The sequence below is a fragment of the Procambarus clarkii genome, chromosome 40 (genome assembly GCF_040958095.1).
Source record: "Procambarus clarkii isolate CNS0578487 chromosome 40, FALCON_Pclarkii_2.0, whole genome shotgun sequence".
NCBI lineage: Eukaryota > Metazoa > Arthropoda > Malacostraca > Decapoda > Cambaridae > Procambarus > Procambarus clarkii.
Window position 1 is genome coordinate 9,214,844 of NC_091189.1, and position 21,342 is coordinate 9,236,185.

Genomic DNA, 21,342 nt, shown 5'->3' on the forward strand with positions numbered 1-21,342 from the left:
CCATGTTGGCGATTTGTCACGAAGTCCCTTCTCTCCAGATGTGTTACTATTTTTTTCTCACGATCTTGTGATCTTGTGTGTTTCTCACGATCGTGTACTCACCTAGTTGTACTCACCTAGTTGTGTTTGCGGGGGTTGAGCTCTGGCTCTTTGGTCCCGCCTCTCAACCGTCAATCAACAGGTGTACAGATTCCTGAGCCTATCGGGCTCTGTCATATCTACACTTGAAACTGTGTATGGAGTGAGCCTCCACCACATCACCCCCTAATGCATTCCATTTGTCAACCACTCTGACACTAAAAAAGTTCTTTCTAATATCTCTGTGGCTCATTTGGGCACTCAGTTTCCACCTGTGTCCCCTTGTGCGTGTTCCCCTTGTGTTAAATAGACTGTCTTTGTCTACCCTATCAATCCCCTTCAGAATCTTGAATGTGGTGATCATGTCCCCCCTAACTCTTCTGTCTTCCAGCGAAGTGAGGTTTAATTCCCGTAGTCTCTCCTCGTAGCTCATACCTCTCAGCTCGGGTACTAGTCTGGTGGCAAACCTTTGAACCTTTTCCAGTTTAGTCTTATCCTTGACTAGATATGGACTCCATGCTGGGGCTGCATACTCCAGGATTGGCCTGACATATGTGGTATACAAAGTTCTGAATGATTCTTTACACAAGTTTCTGAATGCCGTTCGTATGTTGGCCAGCCTGGCATATGCCGCTGATGTTATCCGCTTGATATGTGTTGCAGGAGACAGGTCTGGCGTGATATCAACCCCCAAGTCTTTTTCCTTCTCTGACTCCTGAAGAATTTCCTCTCCCAGATGATACCTTGTATCTGGCCTCCTGCTCCCTACACCTATCTTCATTACATTACATTTGGTTACATTACATTTCGTGTGTGTGTGTGTGTGTGTGTGTGTGTGTGTGTGTGTGTGTGTGTGTGTGTGTGTGTGTGTGTGTGTGTGTGTGTGTGTGTGTGCTCGAGGAAAAAAAAGTAGTTAGGAACAGTTGATTGACTGATAGTTGAGAGGCGGGTCGAAGGAGCAGAGCTCAACCACCACAAGCACATCTAGGTGAATACACACACACACACACACACACACACACACACACACACACACACACACACACACACACACACACACACACACACACACACACACACACACACACCTAAGGGGGCCTCGTAGCCTGGTGGATAGCGCGCAGGACTCGTAATTCTGTGGCGCGGGTTCAATTCCCGCACGAGGCAGAAACAAATGGGCAAAGTTTCTTTCACCCTAAGTGCCCCTGTTACCTAGCAGTAAATAGGTACCTGGGAGTTAGTCAGCTGTCACGGGCTGCTTCCTGGGGTGTGTGTGTGTGTGGTGTGGAAGAAAGAACAAAAAAAAAAAGTAGTTAGTAAACAGTTGATTGACAGTTGAGAGACGGGCCGAAAGAGCAAAGCTCAACCCCCGCAAAAACACAACTAGTAAACACACACACACACACACACGGAACTTCAAGAACAAGAGGTCATAGATTTAAACTAACGAAACAAAGCTGCCGGAGAAATATAAGAAAATTCACATTTGTAAACAGAGTGGTAGACGGTTGGAACAAGTTAGGTGAGAAGGTGGTGGAGGCCAAAAGTCTCAGTAATTTCAGAGCGTTATATGACAAAGAGTGCTGGAGAGACGGGCCACTACGAGCGTAGCTCTCATCCTGTAACTATACTTAGGTAATTACAAAAGAAAGAGAGGTGATATGATCACCATTTACAAAATACTAACAGGAATAGACCAAATTGACAAGGAGGAATTCCTAAAACTAACAACTTCACAAACAAGAGGACGCAGATTCAAGCAAAGAACAGAGAGGTGCCAAAAAATATTTGAAAATTTTCTTTTGCAAATAGAGTGGTAGACAGATATATCAAACTCTGTGAGATGGTGATGGTGGAGGCCAAAACCGTCATTAGTTTCAAACCGTTATACTGTACGACAAAGAAAACCGAGAAGACGGGACACTATGAGGTGTCCCGTCTTCTCTTCTAAGGCCTGTTCCTTACCACCTACATATCAGCATGCTCCAACATGAAGACTCTACATCAACAACAACAACATGTGCCAAACCGTATTGTCTAGTCACACCTTCCCCCCCCCCCACCCTACCTCCCACGAGAGACGGCGCACCTGCCGTCTTGCCAGCTCACCAGCAAACTATCAGCTAGGACAGTCATTATCTTGCAGGTTACTCGTCTACAACTCCAGCATTTGCACTAAAATGACGTCACAGCCCATATATACCAGTTGCGCTCTGGTTGTCAGTCTGGAGTGGCCTCTCCAGGGTGCAAAGCCAGGGTAGATTGATATGGATATGATATGACATTGATATGCTGTTACCCATGCAGCGCCCCTCCCCTCTCCACGGCGCCGAAAATCTCCAATGGAAAGGCAAACGCCAAAAAGAGTGGTTCCAGCACCGTGACAGAACTGTCAGAACGAGGTTGAAGGCAACAACGAACTGCCCCCAGGGGCTCCAGCTCCGGAGTTGACTTCGAAGTTGGTAAAATAAGGCACAGGGACCCCCCCCCCCCCCCAAATATATATATATATATATATATATATATATATATATATATATATATATATATATATATATATATATATATGTCGTACCTAGTAGCCAGAACTCACTTCTCAGCCTACTATTCAAGGCCCGATTTGCCTAATATGCCAAGTTTTCCTGAATTAATATATTTACTATAATTTTTTTCTTATGAAATGATAAAGCAACCCTTTTCTCTATGTATGAGGTCAATTTTTTTTTATTGGAGTTAAAATTAACGTAGATATATGACCGAACCTAACCAACCCTACCTAACCTAACCTAACCTATATTTATATGTAAGGTTAGGTTAGGTAGCCAAAAAAAGCTAGGTTAGGTTAGGTTAGGTAGGTTAGGTAGACGAAAAAACATTAATTCATGAAAACTTGGCTTATTAGGCAAATCGGGCCTTGAATAGTAGGCTGAGAAGTGCGTTCTGGCTATTAGGTACGACATATATATATATATATATATATATATATATATATATATATATATATATATATATATATATATATATATATATATATATATATATATATATATATATATATATATATATAATGTATAATACACACACCCCTGGTCTGGTAGCTGAGTGGACAGCACGCAGGACTCGTAATCCTGTGGCCCGGGTTCGATTCCCGGTGTCGGCCGAGACAAATGGGCAGTTTCTTTCACCCAGATGCCCCTGTTACCTAGCACTAAATAGGTACCTGGAAGTTAGACAGCTGTTATAGGGTGCTTCCTGTGTGTGTGTGAGAAAAAAAAACATGTTAGTAGTTAGTAATAGTTGATTGATTGACAGTTGAGAGGCGAGCCGAAAGAGCAGAGCTCAACTCCCGCAAGCACAACTAGGTAAATACACCGAGTGGACACAGCTCGGGCGTCGTAGTCCTAAGGGCCCGGGTTCGATTCCCGGCTGAGGCAGAAACATATGAGCCGTCTTTTTACCTGATGCTCCTGTTCACCTAACAGTAAATAGGTACCTGGGGGATTACAGTTGCTACGGGCTGTATCTAGGGGATGTGTGCATGTGTTGGAGAGAAATATAAGTAGTAGATATGATAGAGAAAAATAGAGGAAGTCAGTACATAGACATTCGTCGATTAGAAAGACGGGGTCCAAGAGCTAACAGCTCGATCCTGTGGGCACAATTGGTAAATACACACTCAGGACATCAAACTTCTCCAAGCTGCCAAAACGAACACTCAGCACAGATATCTACTTAAATAACGGAAGCGTCCAAAGTCTCTGTGAATAGCAATTATATTATTCGTATTATTTGGCTGACTCAGAACGCTCAAGGAAAGTTCTTCTGACTACGCCGAGCCCGATGCCACCCTGGGCGATAATTCCAATACACCCATCACCATTAAAAGTGCGCCTCGCAACACTCTACTAGTATTCCTGCCAGGAACTGCCACTAATACATTTCTACACAAAAACAAAATGAGATTAATTTTTGTACAATGCTCGCTCTGAACAGTAAATGAGAGGACACATCTTGTCAGGTCCGCCATTAATATATTCTAGCGCACGGATTTCCGATTCTCTCGCGATGTGCATATTAAACAAAGAACAAAGGAAGCACACACAGTAGAAGATCATGTGTTTACTCCCGCTTTTCCATGTCCAACTACCATGTTTGAAACCTAAAGATTAATGTAAAAAAAATCTTCAAATATATTGCATATTGAAAATCGAAACAAATCGCACAAAGCAGTAATATAAACAGCTTCAAATACATCGAACAACGCAAGCATCACGCCAAAAGATGAACGTAAGTGGTCAATAATTTCTAGTGAAATCTAAACCCCTCTTACAGAGGAGAGATATGATCCATAATGACCAAAATAAGCAACGCAAGTATCACATACACCAAGGCCATATCATCAAGTCAAATATTAAAGGTCAATTGTGAACTGGGAAGCTGTACCTATGATCAGTAGGCCGATATGTTCACCGTCACTATCAAGGGCAATATTTAGCATCATATGAGCTACTACAGACTGCTGTCTGCCCTCCCACGTTTAAAAAAAAAAAAGATGTTTACATTAAAACAAAATTACGCAGGGAATGTGATATAAGAAAATTCTATAAAAAACAATAATGCATAAAAAAATGTGAATGGGGAGAATGAATCAGTGGGAGTAAGAAAATAGAATATGTAACAATGCTTTTCATTACAAAAATAAAATATATGGACATGAGAGACGAGAGAATATGTGGTAATAGAAAAGGACGAGAGCCTAGTGCGATAAACAGGTGCGGATGAGAGGTTGGCAACACAACAATGGCAGAGAGGAAGTGGAGGTCAGCTCTTGTGGGAGTGGTACCTGCTAGGGGAGGGGATGTGCTCTGCGGGGTGGATGGAGGAGAGGGGGGGGGGTTTCTCTGCGGGGTGAGTGGGAGGATTCTTTGTTGGGTTTCTCTACGAGGTGGAATGAAAGGTTTCCCTGCGGGTGGCCGGGTTCTCTGTTGGGTGACATGGAGTATGTATGGTCTGCTATGGTCTTCTACGGGGTGGGTGGGAAGGAGTATTTTTATTAGCTGGGCGGTGTCGGTTTCTAAAGAGAATATATTATTTGTGTTGAGCAATCGGTCAATCAGCTTGATGCTATTGTGGGAGAAGAGGTTGAATCGAAAATAGCAAATTTTATTCGCAGACCTATTAAAATGCACATATTAAACACAAAACTCAGAGCATGGTTTTATTAGGGCCGCTAATGTTAAGAAATTTACTCTTCTTTCTATTCCAGCATATTTACAATCGACGGTGAAAAAATTGCGACATCATAAACACTGACATAAAATTGCGACATCATAAGCACAATATAAAAAGTGCTTTTGATATTGTTCCTTGTGGAATAATGGCTACATTATCCCCGGCTTGGCGCCTTCTTTTGATAATTGCTTATTTGTGGAATACTGGAGAACAAAGTAAGGCATTGGAGGGGTTATCTGAAATTTCATTTGGATATGACTATTTAAAAGAGAACAGCATAAATAGTCAAGTCCAATCGGGACACTGTTGTAAGTGGAGTGCCTCAGGGGTTTCTGTTTCGAGGCTATTTTAACACAGATACGGGAGCAAACGCATTCTGATTTTGTTTTTTGCTATAGTGGGTAAGTTCGTGGTACGACTCCCCCACTATAGTTTCTCCTAGAACATGACTCGCCAGTCGGTTAACAACAAGATACCAAATTAGTGGTCGGTGAATAAACAAGTGCGAACAGTTAAGACTTGACGAGAGAGAGAGTAAATCAATCAGAGAAAGGCGAAGAACAACGGGGGACATGACTGAAGTATTGTAAACAAATGTATGAAAAGGGGGTATACCAAGGATATAACTAGGAGGGCGAGAAATATAATCAACACAACGTGGGAAATGTAGCCTATGCGACTATATGTACGCAAAGACGTAGTCTCCGTTTATACCTGTACGCGCAGATATAGCCTACGCTAATAATATCTGTATGGAATGTAGCTGGTTAATATATCTGTGCATGGAAAATGTAGCCTTTGTTAGTAGCTACAGTATAATAGGGAAGGTTAGGAAGCCTATGTTAATATCCGCTCACGAGGGATGTAACATATGCTAATACCTGTACGGGACAATGTAGCTTACAAAAAAAGAAATAAGTACTGACACAATTCGTTAATCTAAATTTCAAATTCGGGATATTGAGTTGCATGAAAACTGTAGCGCTTTTTAATTGAATTTATGCCTGAGTCAGCTCCATGTATTTATGCATAGAACTGCTGAACTTAACGCTTTTATCAGCCTTTGAATTTAATGTTTTAATCATGCTCTTTGACTGTAACGCCTTCAACCCATCCTCCTCTTTAGACAGTACTTTTTGCAACTATGTGAACTATCGTACACACATAGGCGTAATGGTCAATTAGAATAGGTTGTGATACTATTCACTTTGTAGACCAAACAAATAACGCAAAAAGTCAAACTTAAATATTCCTAGGCTTAGTATAGCACATGTATGTACTATATTACGCCTCAGATAGCGTGGATTAGGCCTAGGAAAGTTAGGTTAGGCTAAGTTTTCCTTGCAACATCAACAAAAACTTTTTCCAATTTGTCCAGATTCAATAGTACCGTTTTCTACTTTCTAATTGCCTTTTACGTCAATATATGTAGGATGGTCGGTCGGAGGTCGGTAGGATGTAGGATGGTCCTCATCATTACTATAAATACTACCTAAACAGGAAGAAGGACTGACGCCTTGTATTTATGAGGCTTGTGGGCGTTTGAATTCGCTACACAGCAAGAAGTTTATAATTTAACGAGAATTCAGCGCTGAGTTCTTTTAATCCACAAGATTGAATTCTACGATAATTTAACACTTTACGCTTCTCTGGCCGTACCTGAACTAATTGTAGGATTTTTTTCACTCAGGATATTCTGTGGGGTGAATGACTGAGCTTGTTAAGCGTTTCGTGTGAAAGAGAGGGACTGCACGTCTGTATGTGTACCGTCCTTAGGGTTCTAATACACCCGTGTACCGTCCTTAGGGTTCTAATACACCCGTGTACCGTCCTTAGGGTTCTAATACACCCATGTACCGTCCTTAGGGTTCTAATACACCTGTGTACCGTCCTCCAGGCTCTACACCTGTGTACCGTCCTCAGGGCTCTATACCTGTGTACCATCCTCAGGGCTCTACACCTGTGTACCATCCTCAGGGCTCTACACCTGTGTACCATCCTCAGGGCTCTACACCTGTGTACCGTCCTCAGGGCTCTACACCTGTGTACCGTCCTCAGGGCTCTATACCTGTGTACCATCCTCAGGGCTCTACACCTGTGTACCATCCTCAGGGCTCTACACCTGTGTACCATCCTCAGGGCTCTATACCTGTGTACCATCCTCAGGGCTCTACACCTGTGTACCATCCTCAGGGCTCTACACCTGTGTACCATCCTCAGGGCTCTACACCTGTGTACCATCCTCAGGGCTCTATACCTGTGTACCATCCTCAGGGCTCTACACCTGTGTACCATCCTCAGGGCTCTACACCTGTGTACCGTCCTCAGGGCTCTACACCTGTGTACCATCCTCAGGGCTCTACACCTGTGTACCATCCTCAGGGCTCTACACCTGTGTACCATCCTCAGGGCTCTACACCTGTGTACCATCCTCAGGGCTCTACACCTGTGTACCGTCCTCAGGGCCCTTCACGTCTTCCTGTATGTTACGGTCAATTCGTACACAGACGTGTTGCCCACTGCCCGTTTTATAAATATTAAAACTATACATCTTATGGTTAGGCTGGATTGGGTTGTTCATGGGTTACCTTAGCCTCAGGTAGATGTAATATATATTTAAATCCTTACGCGAACCGTGTTATGTAGGAAATAACCTATATACAGTACCTCCCCTCAGGTCTTGGCATGGGTTGTATCTAAATCCCCGTCGTTTCAAGAGTAAGGAAAATAAAATATTTTGTGTTAAAGGGACAATGATTTAAATCGTCAAAGGCAATAGTGTTAGTTCCCACATGTTAATAATGTACAAATTAAACACGAAGGTCATGTATATTTTGGTTCATTATTACTCTCTGATGTTGTCGACTAAAGACTTCTAACTCGGTAAAGGCATCACAAATAAGAATCAGCAATAAAAACATATATAATTAAAGTGGCAAACACTCCATGAACTTTCACCTGTCATCGCCAAAAATATAATCTGTAAAAGTTTTCAGGATAAATCACGTGACCTTTATTAAAAGAAGAATCTATTGAGAGACCTTTTACAAGATCAATGCTAAATCCTTAAAATATATCAACATCTTATTCACAAAACCTTCTATCTTAAATCTTAAATAATGAATGAGCTCAATTTTTCAAAACAAATTATATAACGAATTAAAGTTTCCACGATGAAAAGTAGAGGTGCAATAGGTATTCTGAGAGAGAACTCTATCAATATCAGAGGCCCGAGACTGTTCAACACGCTTCCGCTACACATAAGGGACATAACTGGCCGACCCCTTCAAGTGTCCAAGAGAGAACTCGATAAACACTTCCAATGGATACCTAATCAACCAGGCTGTGATTCATACGACAGGCTGCGAGCAGTCGCGTCCAACAACCTGGTTGACCAGTCCAGCAACGAGGTCGGTCGGGAACCGGGCCGCGGGGACGTTGAGCCCCAAAATTATCGCAAGGTATGATGGCACTGTAACAGTATTGTCCTAAGACCAGATATAGCGAGGGTTGTATGAGGCCAGGTGTTTACAAGTGTGTAGACAACATCTGCTACAATGTGGTGGTGGGATTCCAGCTTCAACCTTGACGCGGAGCGGACGTCTTGACACGCTCCGCGACTGCATATGGACCACCGGCGAACGGAACACAATTATTGCCCTTTGGGTCCGTACAGTCCATACTGCCCTCAGACTTTCCTCGCGCCCTTATCCTCAGGAGTCACAAGGAAGATTATAGGCTACCCGACTTCCCCCACATCACCCCAACTCCGTTTTCCGGTAGGATGTTTGGGCGGGAAGCGGGTGCCCGGCCCCGGCTTGGCTGAGATGTACTGGGAGTTGCGGGTTTCAGTGGATTCCTGGTGCCTTCGGGGGCACTAGAAGACGTAGCTGCATTTGTACCCGACTGGGTTTGAAGTTTAGTGGATTCATCGTGATTATATCGTTAGGCTTCATCTCTGTTAGCTACCCAGAGTTCAAAGGACGCGTGACGTCATTTTCTTACCGCCCACAGGATTAGTTTAGGCTACACTATAAAGCTTCCGGCGGTACCAATCAATCAGCACTATTGTCTGAGGGGTCACTGGGTGTCAACAGTCTTTCACATGTAAGGGTAGTCAGCAGGTGGAATGCATTGCAATCTCCAAATGTACTCACTAGAAAGACGACGAGAGAATCAAGTAATATACACGTCGAAGATACTGGAGGGCCAGGTACCAAATCTACACAGTAAAATAACAACGTACTGGACTGAACGATATGGAAGAAAATGTAGAATAGAATCAGTGAAGAGCAGAGGTGCCATAGGCACAATCAGAGAACACTGTGTAAACATCAGAGGTCCGCGGTTGTTCAACACCCTCCCAGCGAGCATAAGAAATATTGTCGGAACAACCGTGGACATCTTCAAGAGGAAACTAGATTGTTTCCTCCAAGGAGTGCCGGACCAAAGCTATGATGGGTATGTGGGCCTGCGGGCCGCTCCAAGCAACAGCCTGGTGGACCAAACTCTCACAAGTCAAGCCTGGCCTCGGGCTGGGCTTGGGGAGCAGAAGAACTCCCAGAACCCCATCAACCAGGTATCAACCAACCAGGAGGCTGTGGAAGCCACCTCTATCCAAAACTTTAAGGCCAGATTCGATAGAATTTCAACATCAAAATAGTTTAATTGTAATGCAACACGTACAACAAGACCATTAGGCAGGAAATGAGAGCTAGATCTCACTCCCCGTAGACACTATTAGGTAAGCACTTGGCTTTTCTGTGCGGGGTGTAGGGGGGGATCTAACTCGATTAAAGATTGTCTAATCTAGCGAATTTTAGGCCTAAGATAGTTTAATTAGGTCTAAAACAGATTAATTTAGATTTATGGTAACTCACTTGGTTATGCCCAACCAATTGGGCTGGACGGTAGAGCGACGGTTTCGCTTCATGCAGGTCGGCGTTCAATCCCCGACTGTCCAAGTGGTTGCATGGGCACCATTCCTTCCCCCCGTCCCATCCCAAATCCTTATCTTGAATCCTTCCAAATGCTATATAGTGGAAATGGCTTGGCGCTTTCTCCTGATAGTGCCTTGTTGTTATACCCGTTAGAATTCTAATAGCACAAAAAGTGTACTATTTTAGGGGAGGGGACTGAACAGTCCATATTTTGCACATTTCACCTATATTACTTGGTACTATCATTTTTGGAATATGGGTTGGAATGAAGACACGACATTATCTTCTGTGTATAGCACACCCTTATCTATATCCCCCCCCCCCCCGACCCACTCTACAACACACGATAACGCCCATTGATAAAACTGTCTCTGACACCGTAGCGAGTTCGTTACTCATGCCAGAACGAAATAAAATGCCAAAATAAACTAAATAAATAGATACAGGTTATAAGACGCACTTAAATATTTGTATACCTGCTTGGTGGGGTTCTGGGAGTTCTTCTACTTCCCCCAAGCCCGGCCCGAGGCCAGGCTTGACTTGTGAGAGTTTGGTCCACTAGGCTGTTGCTTGGAGCGGTCCGCAGCGCCCACATATCCATCACAGCCCGGTTTGTCCGGGACTTCTTGAAGAAAACTATCTAGTTTTTCTCTTGAAAATGTCCACGGATGTTCCGGCAATATTTCATATATTGCCGGATAACATGGCGCTACTGTGCATATACCATTTAGTGAGCATAACAACGGTAACATAGCCAGGAGGATGACGGACTGTAAACCCGTACTGTAAACCTTGGGAGACCAGAGACGCCACGGTAATTAGGTGGATGCTACACAGGGAGCACCTTGAAATACTCTAAGTCTACCGCGTTACAAACGAGAGAGAGAAACCTTGTACCCCATAATGTAGACATAACATTTATCTGAAGGTTAGTTCCATAATCGACAAAAATATCTCAATGGTATGATAAGCAGTATAAGAAAAGCCGGTTAAACTAAGTGAGGTAAAAACAGACGAGGAAAAATACACTCGTCCGACTCGCACAATGGCGTTGATCAACACAAACATGTCGTTGATCACCACAAACATGTCGTTGATCACCACAAACATGTCGTTGATCACCACAAACATGTCGTTGATCACCACAAACATGGCGTTGATCAACACAAACATGTCGTTGATCACCACAAACATGTCGTTGATCACCACAAACATGTCGTTGATCAACACAAACATGTCGTTGATCACCACAAACATGTCGTTGATCAACACAAACATGTCGTTGATCACCACAAACAAAATCAATTAGGAGGCAGTGAGGCCAGGCAATAAGGAGGTTCAACATTACAATCATAGACGGGATCAAGGGACCTGAAACAAAATTTTGTTTTAAAATCAATGCTGCAGGTCTTATACATCAGATGACATTACCCCCTCAACTAGTTTACCTGTCAGCTAGGTTACCAGTCAACTAGTTTACCTGTCAGCTAGGTTACCAGTCAACTAGTTCACCTGTCAGCTAGGTTACCAGTCAACTAGTTCACCTGTCAGCTAGGTTACCAGTCAACTAGTTTACCTGTCAGCTAGGTTACCAGTCAACTAGTTTACCTGTCAGCTAGGTTACCAGTCAACTAGTTTACCTGTCAGCTAGGTTACCAGTCAACTAGTTTACCTGTCAGCTAGGTTACCAGTCAACTAGTTCACCTGTCAGCTAGGTTACCAGTCAACTAGTTCACCTGTCAGCTAGGTTACCAGTCAACTAGTTCACCTGTCAGCTAGGTTACCAGTCAACTAGTTCACCTGTCAGCTAGGTTACCAGTCAACTAGTTTACCTGTCAGTTAGGTTACCAGTCAACTAGTTTACCTGTCAGCTAGGTTACCAGTCAACTAGTTTACCTGTCAGCTAGGTTACCAGTCAACTAGTTCACCTGTCAGCTAGGTTACCAGTCAACTAGTTTACCTGTCAGCTAGGTTACCAGTCAACTAGTTTACCTGTCAGCTAGGTTACCAGTCAACTAGTTTACCTGTCAGCTAGGTTACCAGTCAACTAGTTTACCTGTCAGCTAGGTTACCAGTCAACTAGTTTACCTGTCAGCTAGGTTACCAGTCAACTAGTTTACCTGTCAGCTAGGTTACCAGTCAACTAGTTTACCTGTCAGCTAGGTTACCAGTCAACTAGTTTACCTGTCAGCTAGGTTACCAGTCAACTAGTTTACCAGTCAACTAGTTTACCTGTCAGCTAGGTTACCAGTCAACTAGTTTACCTGTCAACTAGGTTACCAGTCAACTAGTTTACCTGTCAGCTAGGTTACCAGTTAACTAGTTTACCTGTCAGCTAGGTTACCAGTCAACTAGTTTACCTGTCAACTAGTTTACCTGTCAACTAGGTTACCAGTCAACTAGTTTACCTGTCAGCTAGGTTACCAGTCAACTAGTTTACCTGTCAGCTAGGTTACCAGTCAACTAGTTTACCTGTCAGCTAGGTTACCAGTCAACTAGTTTACCTGTCAGCTAGGTTACCAGTCAACTAGTTTACCTGTCAACTAGGTTACCAGTCAACTAGTTTACCTGTCAGCTAGGTTACCAGTCAACTAGTTTACCTGTCAGCTAGGTTACCAGTCAACTAGTTTACCAGTCAACTAGGTTACCAGTCAACTAGTTTACCTGTCAACTAGGTTACCAGTCAACTAGTTTACCTGTCAACTAGGTTACCAGTCAACTAGTTTACCTGTCAACTAGGTTACCAGTCAACTAGTTTACCTGTCAGCTAGGTTACCTGTCAACTAGGTTACCTGTCAGCTAGGTTACCAGTCAACAAGTTTACCTGTCAGCTAGGTTACCAGTCAACTAGTTTACCTGTCAGCTAGGTTACCAGTCAACTAGTTTACCTGTCAGCTAGGTTACCAGTCAACTAGTTTACCTGTCAGCTAGGTTACCAGTCAACTAGTTTACCAGTCAACTAGGTTACCAGTCAACTAGTTTACCTGTCAACTAGGTTACCAGTCAACTAGTTTACCTGTCAACTAGGTTACCAGTCAACTAGTTTACCTGTCAACTAGGTTACCAGTCAACTAGTTTACCTGTCAGCTAGGTTACCTGTCAACTAGGTTACCTGTCAGCTAGGTTACCAGTCAACAAGTTTACCTGTCAACTAGGTTACCAGTCAACTAGTTTACCTGTCAACTAGGTTACCAGTCAACTATTTTACCTGTCAACTAGGTTACCAGTCAACTATTTTACCTGTCAACTAGGTTACCAGTCAACTATTTTACCTGTCAACTAGGTTACCAGTCAACTAGTTTACCTGTCAACTAGGTTACCAGTCAACTACTTTACCTGTCAACTAGGTTACCAGTCAACTATTTTACCTGTCAACTAGGTTACCAGTCAACTATTTTACCTGTCAACTAGGTTACCAGTCAACTATTTTACCTGTCAACTAGGTTACCAGTCAACTAGTTTACCTGTCAACTAGGTTACCAGTCAACTATTTTACCTGTCAACTAGGTTACCAGTCAACTAGTTTACCTGTCAACTAGGTTACCAGTCAACTATTTTACCTGTCAACTAGGTTACCAGTCAACTAGTTTACCTGTCAACTAGGTTACCAGTACTGACCACAGTTTTGTTTCTCATGTATATCTATAATTCAGTTAATATTATTGACATACATGCAGGCTTATAAGAGTTGAAAAGGGATCTATATAGAGGGCCGAAGGAAGTCTATGGACGGGATCCAGAAGCTGAAGCACTACTTTACCACTCAGAAAGCTTATTGGTCAGCTAGGTGGAACAGGTGGCCCAAAGAAATTGAAATTGAAATAAGTTTATTGAGATAAAATACACACAAAGGGATGAGGTAGCTCAAGCTATTCTCACCCCGTTCAGTAAGGCCCAAAGAAGTTTTTTATTTATCAGTTAGAATACCGGTCGTACAGATACTTCAACGATCAAGTAGTTAAGCAGTTATTAAGTTGGCGAATTAGTTGGACTTCGAAGCCAATCAACTATTCCAAACTGAACATCTTTATCTAAAAATATTCATGTTACCAAATTCACAATTTTTACCAGTCAGTTATTTTACTACTCAATTAGTTTACTATAAAGTTGTTTGCCTATAAACTAGTTTGCCATTGAATCTGACAGTCAAATGGCTATAGTTTCCAACCCAATCACTTGTATAAGATCTCGAGGTGGACCTTCGACTCCAGATGAATGAATGTTAACGTGTCACCGCTCGCTGAGTCATTATGTTAAAGTATATGTCATTGTGATAAATAACATTATGTCATCATAGCTAAAGTGTTTTCAGCGGTTTAATGAGAGAAAATTACCATCTTATCTGTCGTTACCGGTGTGATGTCCTTCATTTTGCAACACGTGAATGATAAGTGTGGACGGAGGAGGGGGGGGGGGGTAGTAGGGGGCATGCGAGTGGGAATTCCTTCCCATGTGTGTATACATACAGAGGTGTGAATATATACACCAACTGTGTACCAATGAACAAATCCACAAGGGCCGTGATGTGTACAATTGGTACACTGAGTGTACCAATGTTTACGGGTGCGTGCGTGTGGGTGTTCTCGGGCGCGTGTGCACACATCTTGGGATGAGGTGCAGGTTACGGTGCCAGCAGTACCTGCCAACCCTCGTGAGGCAACATACAAGTAACTGAGGGGGTAGAGACAAGGCCAACTGGGAAAGCCTCTTTAAATTGCGAGAAAACAAGACAAGAGGACACAAGTGGAAGTTGGAGACACATATGAGTGGAAGATATGTAAGGAAGCAAACACCCCGTACGGGTGGCCAGCAAGTGGAATGCACTGAGAGCAGTTGTGGAAGATACCTCTAGAAGAAGATAAAAACTAGAGCAGTGGATGTACACTATTATACTCTTAGAGAGAATATTGACATAGTAGCACTCCAGGAAACTGGGGATAGGGATGGTAGCATTCTGAGGCTAAATGGCTATAGAGGTGTTCACTTATATGCTGATGGAGGAACTAAGGGGTGTCTCATGTTATGTCAAAAGTACCATACCTGTTGAGATAACTGGAATCCCTCAGAGATATGGAGGTATTGAAAGTATTAGCTTGCGGATACAATTACAAGACCGAGAGTTAAATTTCATTAATCTATACATCTCTGATAGCTCCCTTGATTTAAGATACTTGTCAGATTCCTTCTTTCCTGAAGATACACTTGTGGTAGGGGATTTTAATGCCAGACATCTAGCTTTAGGTTCAAGGGGTAAAGCAAATAGGAATGGTTGCAGATGGTACCAGTTTTTGCAGGAACATGAAGATGTTCAACTGCTGGGCGAGCCCTCTCTTACTAATTTGAGGGGAGGGAGATTAGATTATGCTTGCTTGATAAATGCTGAGGGCATAGAGGGGAATTGTCTTACTGTGGATGAAATGCTAAGTGATCATTTTGCATTACAAATACAGCTTAAACTAGATAAAAAGAATGCCTGCCTTCAGAGGAAAAGGTTAGAGTTTAGTGAAGGAGAATTAAGGGGTCTTGTTGGTCATATTAAGTCTTGGTATGATACTTATAAGCCAGTTTGATGGCTTATAAGCCAGTGGTGATGTCACTTGCACAGGTATTACCAGTTTCGGCAGAAGCATTTTATGAAGATCTAATTAAGGAGGTAGATGTATTTAATGCAACATTGAACCGGAAAACATCTAGTATAAAAAGCATCCCCCCAGAAAATAAAATTATACACAGGACAAGATGCTTAAGGGGAGGACATTAACAATGAGGAGAGCTCACAGGGATTGGAATAAGAATGGTAGAACTGAGGAAGGGAAGAATGCTTTGCTGGCAGTTGCTAGGCTGTGTGGGGAGAAGAGAAAGGAAATTAGGAGCAAGTATTGGCAGGAGTTTGCAGAGAAAGTTGGGAGTAACAGAAACGTGAAGGAAATCTGGCAAGACGTAAATAAAGTAAGGGGGTAAAAAGCATAATTTTGTTGCACATCCTGACCCGCAAGGAATTGCAAATGGTCTCGTAAATAAATGGGAGGAAGCTGCCAAACTTAGTTCATTACCCGCTGTAACGAGAGTCATTAGATTCTTGGGAAGATCTAAGAAAGGATTTTATACTTACAGGAGGTAACAGTGGTGATGTCACTTGCATAGGTATTACCGGAGAAGAACTAATAACAGCGATTACAGTTGGGAAATCTACCGCCCCTGGGGAGGATGAAGTAACTTATGAAATACTTAATGAACTTGCCATTATGACGAAAAGCTCACTGTTAGACCTCTTTAATATTAGTTATAAAGAGGGCAATATTCCCAGTAAATGGAAAAAAGCTATGATCACCCCTATCCCTAAAGCCAATGGAGAGTACAGACCTGTGTCCTTAACCTCATGTTTTTGTAAAATGGAGAGGATAATTTTAAACAGACTTTTTATATATAATAGGTGATCAGCTGTCTAGTAATGTGTTCGGGTTCCTCAGAAGCAAAAGTACCTCTGACTGTATTATTAAATGTCTAGCTAATGATAATGATTATTATAGAATTTTTATTGATTTACAAGAAGCTTTTGATAAAGCCAACAAAGAGGTTATTTTATATGAATTAGCTGGTCTTGGTGTTGAAGGGAGATTATTGCGCTGGATAGGGGGATTATCTTTACGAAAGGAAGGCTCAGGTGTGGTATCAAGGTTGTATGTCAGGTGTGAGATCTTTAGAACTCGGCACACCTCAGGGAGGAGTGTTGAGTCCCACCCTGTTTAATGCACTAATGAATAAGATAGGATCTGAGAGATACTCAAATGGGTTAACTCCGATCATATATGCCGATGATATTTTGTTTCAGGGCAAAGATATTTCAAAAGTTCAGTGTTGGATAATTTCGTAAACCTGTGTCACCATATGGGACTGGTGGTTAATGAAGACAAAACTAATTTTGAATGTAGAAGTCGGAGGCCCATTATATTGAAAATAAACGGTAAAAATATAGGGTTAATATATATAAATATTTAGGCATATATGTTGGATATACCCATGAGAGTTTGGAAGCTGAGATGAACAGACTGTTGGGTCAATGTCGGAAGAGATTACAACCTCCGAAGGCCTTGGCATGCTGGGGAAAGGGAGTGGGAGTCCCTGTGCTACGAATGATATACTTGAGTACTGTAAGATCTCTTATTAATTATGCTGCACCTGTCATTTCTTGTTTTGGTAAAGGTAGGATGGGCCAGTTGGAGAAGGTATAAAATGAAGCCATGATAATTATCTTAGAATGCCCAAGAAATGCTATGATTGAGATAATGAGGATAGAGTTGAATCTGAAGAATATTGGGGATAGAATTTCAGAGTATGAGAATGTAGCCTCTGCCATTAGATTAATGAGAGGTGGGGGAGCTAATGAATTAATCCTCTCGGTTCAAAAAGTGGGAAGTAATGAACAATGTCTGATAAAGAAGAGAGCATGAGTACCTTATGTTCTAATGTTATAAAGTATGATGTTATTACAGAGTGCATTGCGGTGCCTAAGAGACAATTCACACCATCATGGGAGGATTGCAATGTACATGTAGTAATTATTCCCTTGCTAAGGAAAAAAAGTATGTATGAAATAGGAAAGCTGAGGGCAACATATGATTGTATAATTAGAAAATTACCTACAGAAAACACTCTACATGTATACTGTGATGGGTCAGTAGCTAGGGATGGGAAGGCAGGATGTGGAGTTTTGATTAGGGAGTACACTGACATCGACACTGTAGATACTGTTATTGGACGCCGCTTAACTGACAATGTCTCTTCAACACAGGCTGAACTCCAACTCTTCAACACAGGCTGAACTGAATACACTGAACGTGTATTAGCAGGATTACAGGAAGTAGCCAAATGTGGTAAAAATGCCTGCTTCTTTATTGACAATAGAGGAGCATTAGAGTCTTTAAATAGCAGACACCCAGTATACCAGAATACTGTGACAGTGTAGAGAGAATGTTAAGAAATTAGAAAAAACTGGGTATAAAGTAAGATTCATGTGGATCCCTTCACATGTGGGAAAACTGTTGAATGGGGTAGTTGATGAGATAGCGAAGAGTGCCACGGAAAAAACTCTTGTTGATGTTATTTCTCAGATAACCTTGAAACAAATAAAAACAAGAATCAAGATTGTCCAAGAGGGTGAAGAAATGGTAAAGAGAATGGCAATGGTGGACAATAGTAACACACTTAAGAAGTATTCAGTAATAAATACAAATTCGTCCTTCACCTATGGTAGAGGAAAGTCTACTTGGAAGGATTCAATTTACATGAGATTAAGATTAGGATACAAATATATCTGGCAATACGGTGTTGATGTCAGAGAAAAAAATAAGGAGTGTAAATTATGTAGTATGCCGCAAGCCCACACCTTAGAACATTATGTACTAGAGTGTCAACTTATTGATAACTATAGAATAAGGAAATAAGTAATGTACCACATCAAATTGTTTGGATGTGTGATAATGGTATGATAGACAGTACACTTAGGAGCTACAAGAATTTTGCCTCAAGAGTATAACACTTATATGCTGTGCTTACTATATTAACCTGCAATGTTAAATGGGATTATTGTATTGTGATTTGTGTATTTGTACTTACTGAATTTGTGCGCTCCTTGAGGGACTTGAAGTAGAGGGGGGGGGGGGGGGGGTAGGAATAGCCTAAGCTACTCTATCCCTTTGAGATGTATTTCTTTCTTGTCTCAATAAACATACTTGAACTTGAACCTCCATCCAAAACTTTCGGGACAAGTTCGACCAAGAATTTGAGCGTCAGAATAGTTAAGCTAAAACGCAAAACGCTAGAAGATGGGGCATTAAGAGATAGTAAGACCTCACCTCTCCTCTCACCTCCGTCACTGGCAGGTTAACACGTTCGTCACACACACACACAAGAGAACGTCGATGAGTAAAATATGTGAGAAGGATCAGCAGAGAAAAGAAGGCAGAATACTCCATGAAGACCTAGACAGGCTGCAGAGTTGATACGAGGAATATCTACTGTTATTCAATACCAGTAAGTGTATGGTGGTAGAACTGTAGGCAAGGGAGAGCACCCATGTGACACTGTATGAAAATGCTTCAATGTGTGCATGAGTGTGTGTCTGTGATATATAGATAAAGGGACAGAGCATTACGATACTCTCACGAAAATAATGTCACGTGTCCTGCAACATGGAAACGAACGTATTTTACGAAGCACGCACGCACACACACAAACACACACACACACACACACACACACACACACACACACACACACACACACACACACACACACACACACACACACACACACACACACACACACTTCCCTTCTAATTCCAAATATATATTTGACAAAGCCCAGAGAGGGTTGCAAGCCATCACACAAGATAATGGTGGGCCCAGGAGCTCGATCGTGCAAACACAGATGTTGGACTATACACGCGCACACGAGTAATTTCCTGCCAAGAGATCTATTTCTAAAATTATATTATTTCCGGACGCGTGGGGGCTGTCTGAGACAAAGCTCAGAAAATCTGTTGGTTGGGGCCATTCCTTCAGCGTCCTCACGCCCTCCAACAACCTTATACACTTCCACTTATGCTTACCTTACACTTCATTCACGGATGCCCAGTACTTTGACATACCGGAATAAGTACTCATGTCACGGCTATTATACAGTCAAGGAGCACCTGTGCTGCCATTTTGAACTTCTTCCAGACAAAGAATTGGAACAATTGAATCCAACAGCTGACAAATACACTAAGGCTCCCGAGAAGACTCGTCCTACGTCTTTCAGTTTACCATTGTTAACCTCTGCAGCACATGACCCGAGTGCCAGGGGACTCCTGCGTCCCTCTGCCTCCTTCAACTCACCATAAATAACAAAGACACGTGTAGACCAACTGGCAAGACTTGTCTGCTTCTACGAGTTGCCATTCTGGTCCTTCGGGAATACAAGATATAAGTGCCACATTACCGTACGCTGTACTCACCTAATGTTTACATCCTTGGGGACTTCTACACTTGTTATGGGTCCACGTAAGTCATATATTTAATGGCTGACTTATCACGTGTGTATTGTAGGCGGGATACCAGATGTGTGATGCTGGTAACAATAACAACTCTCACGGATCACACCGTTGACGCACAAGTTCTTGTGACTGTCCTCTGGTTCCTGCTCCTCGGGTCCCTCCACTCCAAGTATCTTGTAATTTTGCTCCTCAAGGCACCACAAGCAGCAATTACCGACTAATATGGGTGACGTAGTTAAAAATGTTTTATGAATCCACAACTGTGTTTCCTTTCAGAGTCAAGGGCAGACAGGTGGCGGGGTTACCAACTCGTGGAATAAGCTAGTGCAAGAGACCTGTTGGAGCTGCCCCCTCCCCACCTCCGTCCCTGCTGCTCGCTCACCACACACCCTACCACCAGTGTTACTGGCCCACCTCTACACTAGGTCGCTGAATGGATTCCTGCCGGAAATTCCTGTTGGTGTGACGCGCGTTGAGAGCCCTATGAAGCACCCGGATCTCCTTGAATGAAGTTTACACACACACACACACTCACACTGTTGCTGGTGTCGCGCAGCGTATCCCGGGTCGTGCGCCCCACACTGGGAAACACCGCCTCAACACCACTATTTTTTCGTATCGCTATCCACTACCACAGGTAATCATTACGAGACATGACACTCGCGTCACTTTACTAACTACCGTTTTCTCCTCACTAGAAGCACGAAATAATTTCACTCGTCTATTCAAGCATTTAATTAATTTGGATTACAACACAACCGGATTCAATCTCACTATTGTCACCGTTATTACTTTTGGTCACTAGTTCTTAGCGCGAGTACAGTAGCTGGCCAGAGTGACGAGTAACAGATCAGTGTTTACCTGCGTGCGAAACCCGTTCGTTTCTTGTGAGCAGGTAAGACGAGAGGCCACACACTAGTACACTACCACCCGCCGCCGCGGCCGCCGTCTCACTGACTCACTTAACGTTGTGTGAGCCAGGGTCAGATGTGGGAGGGGAGGGGTGATGGCCTTGGGGGTGGGGTGATGGCCTGGGGGGCGTGGGGTGATGGCCTG

General features: G+C 42.7%; 1 protein-coding gene across 1 annotated transcript in view; it reads right to left on the reverse strand.

Moving 5' to 3' along the window:
• Positions 1-21,342, reverse strand: part of LOC123757883 (uncharacterized) — a 335,212-nt gene that overhangs the window by 270,012 nt on the left and 43,858 nt on the right. The gene's annotated exons all lie outside the window — the stretch shown is intronic.